The sequence below is a fragment of the Natrix helvetica genome (assembly GCF_964273705.1).
Source record: "Natrix helvetica genome assembly, chromosome: 5".
NCBI lineage: Eukaryota > Metazoa > Chordata > Lepidosauria > Squamata > Natricidae > Natrix > Natrix helvetica.
In genome coordinates, this window is record NC_138551.1 from 118,623,355 (window position 1) to 118,635,469 (window position 12,115).

The window sequence follows — 12,115 nt, forward strand, 5'->3', positions numbered from 1 at the left end:
GGGGAACCATGGGGATCCAAACCTTTTGGGAAAGTAAAGAGGTCTTGAAATAAAGGAGCAAATAAAAAAAGGAGAGTGATAGAAATGCAAATGGAGGGAATGCAATTCCGCCACCCTGAATGACTTACAAAGGACTAGAAGGACTAGAAGGAGCACGGTCGAAAGGCAACATTATATGAGATATTTCTGTTACAGTGTTGATCATACTAATGAGATGGTCTCCTGGGATGTAAAAGCTCCATGGATTGTTTCCATCCTGGTGCTCCAAACTCAGCGGACATTTCATTCCAAGCTTCCCAGAGACTGGCTGGGACACCAGCAGCATCAGAAGCAGAAGGTCCATCATTCTTGGGGCTGAATCAATCCCTTTCCCAATTCTCAAGAAAAACAACGAGACAAGTTAGAAGAATTCAAAGCCCTCTCACAAGATGGAATATCCAGTGGCTTTCCTGATATAGAGAAAAACACTCCAAGCTTCACCTGGAAAAGAAAGAATGGTACGCTCAATGGCACAGACATTGCCTGCCTGAAGATATGTGCCACACAGAATGTGACCTAAGATATTTATCCTTTTCTGATGAAGGATCCCTTCCATATTGCTTCAGCCTGATGTTTACATCAAAGACAGTCACTGGAGAAGTAGCAGAAAACTAGGATGGTGATTATTACAGGCAGAAACAACTTTTCCACTGGAGACCCTAAACCTCTTTTGCAGATGCATGTAAGGAGGATTGGCGGGAGAAAAACATGTTAGTGAAAAACCACAGAAATACAACTGGGGCTCTGTTCTGTAGTGGTTGTGATCTTTCCTGTCAGGACATGTCCAGAACGTGATGCATATCTGAATAACAAGGGAATTGGCTTCTGCTGTCCTCCAACATGGTCTTTTGTCTCCAGAGTCTGCTGGGGAAAGTCACCAGAGCCATGGAGTTTGACGCCGCTTGACGTTGATGTCACTTAACTCTAGTGCTGCCTGTCTTCTAATGCCAAGGAAGCAACGAATGTTGAATACTTCCTACTGTTTAGAGTAGGGCCTGTTGGAGATTTTCTCATATTAAATCTACATACGTGAATCCTAAATTAGAGCTGGTTTTAAAATTGTTTATCCCCAAAGTGAAATTACGTTTTCCATCTCTTAGTGGTATCAATTTTTGGATGAGAGCTGACAAAGAGGCAGGAAAGTGACAGTCTGTATACGGTATCATTGAGTAAACAGTGAGAAACTTATAGAATGGATTAAAAAAAATTGACCACTTTACCACTCTGTCTGTTGTCCTTCTGTGTTCATGGAAGACACTCAGCTCCAGTTCATTTTGAAGTTTATTAGTTTATTAAACAAACTGGGTGCCGTCAGGTCTGCAGCTGAGCTCACAATGTGGTGGATGGTGCAAACTGGTTTCTTGCCACATCCAACCAGAAAATTGTTTGGGGAAACTGGTGACCCTTTCTCTGCTTGTGTGGATGTACTTGGTGGGGTGGAACCTTTGTCAAATCCCCATCTCCGAGGCTGTGTGTGAAGCTGCACAAAAGACCTCCGGGGGCTTGGAAGGTGCAGTTGGAATGCCTGGATTACTTGAATCCATTGATGGGGGATTATGTCTCTTATCTGGAGGGGAAGACGTGGACATGTCCACCTTGGCCTAGAAGAGAGAACTGGGGGGCTGAGCGAGAGGGAGAGGTTGAAGGGATAGGCAGGTCCTTCATGATCTTGAGGAGCAATATCAAAGATGTCCCACTGGAGATCCCTCAGATTCTCCTCATTGCCTGGCTATCAGGCTGATCCTCCTGAATGCCAGGCTGATGTGGAACAAGGTTGCTCTCCTTCACAATGTCTTCTGCCATGTCTCACTAAGGACTGGCCATGCCCAGAAGGGAGGAAGCCCCTTCTCAGTCTGGAATCTCCCCAGCCCGATTTCTGAGTTTGCCTCAAGGGGAGACCCCAGGGGAGAGGAGGGGGAGCAGCTACCATCATCCATGGTTTGTTAAAGGTTTGTTAAAGGCTCTCAGGAAGCTGCACCTGGACCTGCGTTTTGCCTCAGGGTGGCTGAGAGATGATTTCCTCAGACTAGGTTGTGGGAATATGGTTCTTGCAAAAAAAAAGTTTCCCCAGCTTATCCCATTTATCAACTATTGTTCATCTTCTTTCCACTGAATTAATGTATTTTGGGGCTCCTGTAATTGAGCCCTCGGCCAACAGGCTCAGCCTCAGAAAACAAACCATGGGTGACAGTTACAAGCGTGAATGAAAGTTTCATGGGTGAAGGGACCAGGCTAAGTGTGTCCTATGGATCCGATCAGAGGCCGTTTGTGTCTTCTCAGCTGACCTTCTGCCCTGCCCATTCCTGCCCATCCATTGTTCCTACTTGCTAGGAAGAGAATTAAAACCCTTAGGTTGGTGTGTGTGTGCGTGTGTCTCCTCTGCTGGCTGACAGGAATTGAGAAATATTATTTTGATGAAAGAGGGGAAAATGCTGGATTCCCTGCTGACCCTCCAGTCTCCAATGCCCCCCTCCGGCCGCCATGAAATTAGGGAATGACTTCCGCCTCCTTGGGGACCCTTCACTTCTGAGACCCCCGTCTGTGGGGGGGGGGGAAGACCCCTGGCCCCTTGGGTCTCCCTCTGCCACCCCCTCCCTTCCTGACCCCCCTCAGTTTCCCCCCCCAACCAGCCCTCTGGGGACTCTGGAGAGGATCGGAGGGGAGACCCTCCCCCGCCCAGCTCCAACTTTCGGAGTCAGGAGCTCAGCCGGCCTGAGGAAAGAGCAAGAAGGCCCTGGGGAAACTCCAGGTTTAAACCAAGATGGACTTTTATTCAAGGTGCCAAAAGAAGAGAGAAGGCTCCACACACAGAACACGATTGAAAAAAAGGAGGACCCCCCCCCCCATTCTCCACTTTTCTCCTTTGCCAGTTTTCCCTCTTTCCCGCTACAAAATGGAGGACCCCATTGGGCTTGTGCCAGCTTTAGCTGTCCCTCTCACTGCCTGTAGGGGGCAGTCTATAGTCTGGCCTTTAAGTGATACCTGGCCTCCACAGGCAGTGTGTAGGACAGCTCAACCTGGCAAAGACCCCACATCCTCCATTTTGTTGCCCAAATCCCATTTTGGAGAGGATCCGTTTGCCCTCCATAAAGACATAAGCAGAATAATGGACAAATGGAGTGAAAGAGACTTTAGAGGTCATCTATCCAAATGCCCAGTGCAGGATCTACTAGAGCATGTTGCTCAAACTTAGCAACCTAAAGATGAGTGGACTTCAACTCCCAGAATTCCCCAGACAGCACTCAGGGTCCTTCCTCCACTGGGTCTTTCCATGATTTAGCTGTCCCTCTCACTGCCTGTGGGGGGGGGCAGTCTACAGTCTGGCCTTTAAGCCATACCTGGCCTCTGCAGGCATTGATTCGAACAGCTAAAGCTGGCAAAGATCCAAGTGTTTCTTTAGGTACCTTCTCACAAGGCCTTTTGAATATGAATCATATATGATCTTTTATGGGTATTTCCCTGTCATCATCTGAGCCTGGAGAGGGAAACCTGGATTCTCTGGATCTCTAATACCAGATTCCAGATCCAAGGGACAACATTTTAATTTCATCCCCAGAGAAGGGGCGGAATCTGGGGCTCCCCAAACTCTCCAGGCGACCGAGGGTTCCCCCTTCAGAGGGAGCCTCTATGGCTGAAGCCAATTCGGGGCTCGAAGCCCCTTCAGGATTGGCTCATCAAAGGATAAGCCACACCCCTAGGTGAAGGCAGCTGGTTGGTGGATATTGTTCAAATCTCAGGTCCAGGCCAATCAGAGCCTTGGCTTGTGACATCAGAGGCTCCTCCTGAGCTCATTGGCTGGAGCTCACCATGGTAACCTCCAGCATCCTTGGGGGAGTCTGGACCACATAATGGAGATCTGCTCAACATCCCTGGAAAGTGGATGGATTGGATGAATGGCACTGGGGGCATCGCAGGGTCTCCCTCGCCTGGTCTCCTCAGGAAGGAGAGACCCTTCCCTTTAAGACAGAACTAAGGGGGAGACATTAGAAAAGTGGGACAGACTTGTGATACCTGCTGTGTCTGCAGCCTCCATACCTGTCACCAAACTCCTCATCCAACATATCAAAGGTTCTTGTCTCCAGAAAGGCGCTGGTTGGCTGGCTGGCGGTGAAGTGCACTAGGAAAAACCTGCAAGGTTTAGAGGCCAAAAGATTGGCTTTAGGCTGTCCCAGTTGGACGGGCATTGCAACAACAATGCTAGAGATTGACCTGCTTAATGATTTGGGGAAATTAACCTAAACTGCAATTCCATTGGCCAGAGAGTAGTTATTTCCCAATAATACACTTGGCTTAGTGACTGAAATATTTGTTTATTTTCACTTTTTATTGCTTGGATGTTTATACTGCCTTTATTATTTTTCTCAATAGCTCAAGGCAGTGAACATATCTAAGATTCCTTCATCCCCACAAGGACAACCTTGGGAAGGCTGAGAGAGGGACTGGCTCAAGGTCACCCACTGGGCTTTCATGGCTGAGATGGGACTCGTAAGTACTGCGGGTGTGGGGGGGTCTGTCTTAATTCCAATGGTCACCACCTTTTCCTGTTATCAGAAATAGCAATACAAAGATGGCAAAATTGATGGAGAGCCGATATTGATTCCTTTGGAGGTTTTTGAGCAATGAGATGCCTTGAGTTGGACTCGGAATCAAATGGGAAATCAGGATAGTTTGAAGAGAGATCAGTACTGAGGGATTATGTTGGTGTTTCTCAAAGTAGGCCCCTTTAAAGTATGGTGGGGAGGGGACTTCAATTCCCAGAATTTTCCAGCCAGCAAGCTCTGCAGATTGTCCATTGGTTCTTCTCTCCCACTGCATCCCATGCTAGAGAAAATGATGGACTCCAAAACTTCAGGAAAAATCCAGAGTGGAGAAGGCAGGTTAGCAAAATTAGCCCTGAACTGAGACAGGATGTGACTGTGTCTCTCCGTTTTTCAAACAGGTCATCAACAAGGAAGAAATGGTCATACGGTCAATATCCTTGGATGATCTCTCAGCAACCAATGATGGTCCCAACCTCCAGGTTGATGAACTGAGATACTCCTTTGACTTTCAGACCCAGGAATTCCAGAAAGACAATCAATGGATGAAAGAGCAGCACAGCTGTCTCCAGGAGAAAGTGGATCAACTCAAGACCACAACAGAAGATCTGCAGAAGATCATGCCATCAGTTAGAGTTAGAGCTAGAGAACACATCTTTGGTGAAACACATTGAAGAACTCCACAAACTGCATAAGGTCACTAGTCAAGTGTCCATCTCAACCAAGAGAAGGCTGACTCGGAGAAAGACCTGGAAGAGGTGAGGAACCTTCGGCCAGAAGGTAAGAAATTCCTCCAGCGTCTACAGCATGAACTGACTGAGATGGACCACAGTTGCCATGTGCAGAAAAGCCACTACAGCCAACTGAGAAAGTCACCCTCTTCAGAATATGAGAGGAAAACAAGAAGCAGCATCTCTAAAGTCTGCAGCAGCTGCATCCGAGATCTCAGATCCCGCTGTGGCCAGACTCACCTGGCACACAAGGTAGCAAGTCCCCCCATCTTCTCCCAGGTACACCAGATGGGAAACATGATGTAACTCTACTTTATTGGAAGGATACATAAGAGAATCTTGCATGTCTGAAAGTACGAATCTCCCGCCAGCTCTCTTGAAAGCCTGAAAAGTGAGGGATGGTCCTTTCTGAGGTTCTTTCTCTGCCAATTATGCACCAGGGGGCTCCCCCACCTTATCTGATTATTCCCTATGCAGCAGCATCTCCTTCTCTCCCCAAGGTCATTTATTTGTTATTACCCCACCTTATTTTTATAAATAACTCAAGGCAGTGAACATATCAAACACACCTTCCTTTTCCTATTTCACCTCACAATAACAACCCTGTGTGGTTGGTAGGTAGAGCGACTGACCCAAAGTCACCCAGCTGGCTTTGATGACTAAGGTGGGACTAGAACTCATGATCTTCCACTTTCTAGCCTGGTGCCATATTTTATTTGCACATATCTTTACATTTCCTTAATAGTTTGCGGGAATGCTGGTGATGTACCTTGACCCAGCAAAGTATTAACTACGGTACTTCCTCATAATTAAGTTAATTAATTAAGATAATGCCTCATAAAACTGAGGAGGTATGAATAGCAATTGGTCCTTACTCATCCAGTCTTCTATATTATCATTAATACAGGCGGGATAGTTGAAGAAATAGGATATTGTGATGCAACATGTATACCAATTCTTGGATAAAGCTAATTTTATCTTGTTTTAAAAATACCATTCAGCTTTTAGAACAATATCTACAATTTCCTAATAGAGTGCATAAGTAAAATCTAGTAGAAAAATAGATAATTTTTAGCAGTAGGACTTAACAAGACCCTTTTATTTCATATAAGAACAAACGAATGGCAGCTACAATGTGAATCTTTCATTAATATTTCATTTGTACTTTTTCTCATATCATTTCTTTTTTTAATCAATTTTTTATTTTATTCAAAACCTCCAAAAAATGTAAAAAAAATTACAAACAAGCCCCAAAAGTTAAATAAAACTACATAAAAATTACATAAAAAGAAAAACGAAAAGAACCAGTTCAGGTGAGGAAACCAGGAATCTCTCAGCAGGGGGTAAAAAAAACCTGCTGAGACTGGATGCCATCTTGGGGAGAGTCAGAAAAACACTTTCCTTCCAGTTGTTCAGCAGATGCCAGTCCTGGATGCTCAGCCATCACCCCTGAGTCCTGCAGGTCATTTTCCACCAGATGTCCAGGAATTTGAACCCGTGCACAGTCCTTCTTGACCTGGGCAACTAGAGAGCCAATCTGGGTTTCTGTTATGTGTGTTTTCCCCAATTGTTTAGGGGAGAGACACTCTTTGTCCGATTCCTCTCACGAGTCCTGTCCAGTATGCTTGAACCTCAGTTGTAGCCCTAATCTTCCTCAGAGCACACAAGCCCCACAACCACGCCAAGGTCCTCCCTCATGGGGGGGATTGTGGTTCTTCACACAGTCAGCCAGATGTTCAGACTGGATGTCAGCTCTTCCAAGGAAGGCGGCCTTTGGCAATTGACCGATGGTGAGGTTGTCAATGCCGATGGGGTCCAAATTGGGCTCCAGTTGTTTTGGGATTTCACACACTGCAGCTATTTATCCTGGGGCAAAAGAAGCACCGATGTAATATTTTAATTGCAAAAAATAAGTAAGCAAGAAATAATAAATAAAACTTAGCAACCAAATTAATATTTAAAACTATCAGGCTCCCACTCTTCTTTCTTTTTAGCTTCCAAGGCCAGCCATTCCCACCCAAAAACCCAAAGCAGGCAATGCAAAGCAACCAAAGATCCCAGGTGACCTCAAGAGACCCCAAATCCTCTCCCTTCAGCTAGGACTCTTCTTCTCATCCTCCATCCACTCACTTCTTGTAGCCTCCAAGTTGCCCACTGACTGCAGTCAGCTGGGTTTTTCTGCCTCTTGAATAGAATCCATCTAAGAATTAAATAACAATAATGTCATCATCATGAGAAAAAAACTGACAACCAAATTAGTTCAAACACTTACCATCCATCACATTGTCATGCAAGGTAGAACATCTGACATCCTTTGCTCATCAATGATGGGGCTGTTGGGGTAGATGGGTTCCGGTATGTACGGTTCCACAGTGATGATATCAGCCTCCACATCTTCATTTCGTTCTTCTGGTGACACTTGCAGACACCTTTTTCTGGGGATTGGAGGAGAAAAAAAGAATCAAATATAACTGACTGGTACATTGTTTTCTTAACAATGATAATAAAGATAATTCTTAATGGGGACTCCAGATTTTCAAGAAAAGATTGGGAGTTGGATTAGAAGACCTCCAAGGTCCCTTCCAGCCCTGAGGGAGTCTATACTTTCTCCTGTTAGTTCCACCAACATTTGGGGGGGCTTTCAGTGCCCAAGGGCTCTCCAGGTTGTGGTGATACCACTCCCCTGATCAGGAGCAACTTAGTTGCACTGGTGGAAAATATGCAGAGGTCAATGAAGATATAGACCCCAAGGACAAACAAAGTCACCTTCCAGGGGTCTCCATAACTTGTCAGAAGGTGCAAAGAGGAAAGAACTGAAGAGGAAATGCTTTGTAAAGTTGATTTGATTCTTTTAAATTTATTTTGTAATGTAAATATAAATCTGGATTTGGAATACCCTTCAAGATCTTTTTTTAATCCCTTCAATTTTGTTCAAAATGGAAGAGACTGAACTCGTGTGGCCATCCAGCGAGAACCCTCCGAACGTCCTTGGAGACCCTGGAAAACGACTTTGGTCATCCTTGGAATCTGTGTGTTGTTTGGCCTCTGCGTTGAAGGTGTTGCAGGCGTCACCAGAACCACCAGCTGAAGATGAGGAGGAGGCCTCCATCACGGTGGAACCTCCATACCGGAATCCATCGATTCCAACATCACCATCATTGATGGAAGACAATGTCAGACGTTCAGCCCTGGTCAACAATGTGATGGCTGGAATTTCACCCATGGCCGCGATTTGTCCTGGGGCAAAAGAAGCACAGATTGAATATTTTAATCATAATGAAATAGTAAGCAAGAAACAAAACAATAAAAAAAAACTGAGCAACCAAATTAGGATTAAAGGCTCCTAATTTTCTTTCCTGTTAGCTTCCATAGTCCAACCACCCCCACCTAAAACCCCAAAGCAAGAAATGCAAAAGAACAAAAGGCATTAAGAATTAAATGACAACAATAACAAAATGCCTTTAAAATAGAAAAATAAAGAAGAACTGACAAACACCAATCATCACATTGTCGTGCAAGGTAGAACGTCTGACATCCTTTGCTCATCAATTAAGATGATGTTGGGGTAGATGGGTTCCAGTATGTTCGGTTCCACCGTGATGATGTCAGCCTCACGTCTTCATTTCGTTGTTCTGGTAACATTTGCAGACACCTTTTTCTGTGGATTGAAGAAGAGGAAAAGAATCAAATATAACTGAGTGGTACACTGTTTTCTTAACAATGATAATGAAGCTTATTCCTAATGGAGGCTCCAGATTTTCAAGAAAAGATTGGGGGTTGAACTAGAAGACATTCAAGGTCCCTTCCAGCCCTGGGGGATTCTATCCTTTCTCCTATTAGTTCCACCAACTTTTGGGGGAATCTTCCAGTGCCCCAGGGCTCCCCAGGTTGTGGTGATGATGCTCCCTTTAACAGGAGCAACTTACTTGCATTGCTGGTAAAAAATGCAGAGGCCAACGAATAAATAGACCCCAACTATGAACAATGTGACTTTCCAGGGGTCTCCAAAGATGGTCTGGGGTCTTTCCCTGGATGGCTGCAACAGCTCATTCGGGTCCATTCCTGAAAGAGAGAAGGGATGGAGGAAGAAGAGTCAATTTCTGGTTTTAATGGTTGGTGAAGGGGGCCCTGGCAGGCTGGTGGCTGGGAAGGGGCTCCAGAGATCTGGGTCGAGTTGCCTGGCCCTCACTCGCTCAGCTGATCCGTGAGCCATAATTAAGGGGCGGAGCCTCCATGAGGTGACCCAGGAAGGGAAGGGCTGCCTCCTGTGCTGGCCATGCCCACCCCTTCACTTATACTGGCACACCCAAAAAAACTCAGGCTAGGGCTTATTTTCAGGGAAAGACGGTATTTCTGACCTGTTCCGTTGTTCCCTCAATGCTCGGTTCTCCCTGAGAAGCTCCTGGTCCTCCCCAGCTTGTTCCCGAACTCTGCAGTGGAGATGATGGCTTTCCTTGTTTACGTCATTGAGTTCTTTCTCCAAACTATTGATTCTGTATTGGTTGTTTTCTCTGAGGAGTTCCACCTTCTCCCCAATATTTCTTCTGTAAAATATCTAAACCAGAGTAAAATGAGCTTCCTTGGTTTTGTTACGTGAGTCATCAGACTTGTTTAAAATTAAAACTAATTAAAATACTTGGTATTTTGTTCATTGGCTTACAATTCAATAGAATAGAATATAATTCTTTATTGGCCAAGTGTGATTGGGCACACAAGGAATTTGTCTCTGGTGCATGTGCTCTCAGTGTACATAAAAAGACAAGATACATTCGTCAAGAATCATAAGCTACAACACTTAATGATAGTCATAGGATACAAATAAGCAATCAGGAAACAATATCAATATCAATATAAATCGTAAGGATGTAAGCCATGAAGCTACAGTCCTGCAGTCGTAAGTGGGAGGAGATGGGTGATAGGAACGATGAGAAAACTAATAGTAATAGTAATGCAGCCTTGGTGAATGGTTGTATGTCTATGTATAATTTCCTGTGTTTTGAACAAGTTGAAAAGAGTCAGGTTTTATTTTTCCCAACCTTATTCCAGGCAATGTAATTCAACCTAGAACTATGGGTAATAGGGGAGAGAGAGAGAGCTAAGGAGTATTTAAGATGAAATTCTGGAAGAAAAGTCAGGGCTGCTAGCTAAACATTGCTCACTGCTCAGTTTCTCTTCAAAATCTTTGGAAAGCTCCTTCTTTTCTGTAATTTGTTGGATACTTTTCACCGAAAGCTCCTTGTTCTTCAACTGGAGCTCTTCTTTTTCTGACAAGAGCCTTGAAATTTCCATGGTCTTCCTGTAAATTATAAAGAACAGAGAGAAATTGGCCTCCTTACTTTTTTTCACTTGAAACATGACATTGTTTTGTAAATTAAAAAAAAAATTAAACATAACTTGGCGTGTTTTGTGTGTCTGTGTGTGTATATAAAATTCAGTTTTTCTCTTTCTGCTATAACAACCAGCAGTTTCTCCTTACAGGAAACAAAGCTGTCAGCCATTTATTGGGGTATATGAGAAATCAGTAGATTTTCAGGGGCTTCAGCTGTGCCTGAATGCTTCTGCAGCCACATTATTCTATTTTTCTTAATTCTCCTGTTTTCCCCCTAAAAGATGCCAGATCGCAGGATCCAATCTGGGTCGGTCACTGGGACCTCAGGTTGAGCCTCCTGAGCTTTCGGACTCGTGCTGGGACCCTTCCTCAGGAACTCAGGGACTTGAGGAGGGTCAGCAGCCCCCAGGGGTCTCCAGGGAAGCCTTGCCTCTTTCCCGCCTCTTCCTCTTCCTCTTTGGGACTTTGAATTAAGGCATCAAACAGACAAGAGGCAGAGACTGTACAGGTAGTCCTCGACTTACGGCAGTTCGTTTAGTGACCATTCAAACTTACAATGTCACTGAAAAAGTGACTTATGACCGTTTTTCACACTTACGACCATTTTAGCATCCCCATGGTCACATGATCAAAATTAAATGCTGTGCAATTGGTTCCTATTTATGACGGTCGCAGAGTGCGGGCGTCACGGGATACCCTTTTGTGACCTTCTGACCAGCAAAGTCATGGGGAAGTCAGGTTCACTTAACAACTGCAGTAATTCACTTAACAACAGTGGCAAGAAAGGTTGTAAAATGGGGCAAAATTCACTTAACTGTCTTGCTTAGCAACAGAAGGTTTGGAGTCAATTGTGGTCATAAGTGGAGGGCTACCTGTTGTAGGAGATCTCGTAAAATCCAGAGGAGGGGGCTTGGGGCCTGGGAAAGGGGAAAGCAAATAGAAAAGAGAGAAATATAAACAGAAAATTTCATCTCCACTTTCTGGACTCATCACAACATTCACACAAAAGTCACACAGACTGGAATAAATGGTGGATGGGGGAAGGGTCAGCATTCACACTCAGCACCAAAGCAAATCCAACTTTTGAAAGGGAGAAACTTACAATTTCCGTTTCTGTAAACCTCTGCAGGATTTTCAACCAGATGGTTGGTTCTGTTTACATGGACACAATTTTAATATAGGCAAATAAACCATGAAAACCCACCTTCTCTTTCCCTCCACAAAGCCACAGAGCCCCCTCCCCTCCCTGGTTGTATCTGCAGGGACTTTTATCATTATCACAGCCCTGCAGAGACCCCGGATTTCCTCCTCTCTGCTTCTCAGCTGAAGAAAGAAATTCTTTCTTTCTTGTGTGGAATCCAATTGACGGGAGGCAGATTGATTAAAAACCCATCTCCTAATACTGATATTTGTAATGGCCTGAAGGTCTTTGTCCGCTTCTCATCAGCCTTGGGGGCTTCAGATTAGAGGCTTGCAAT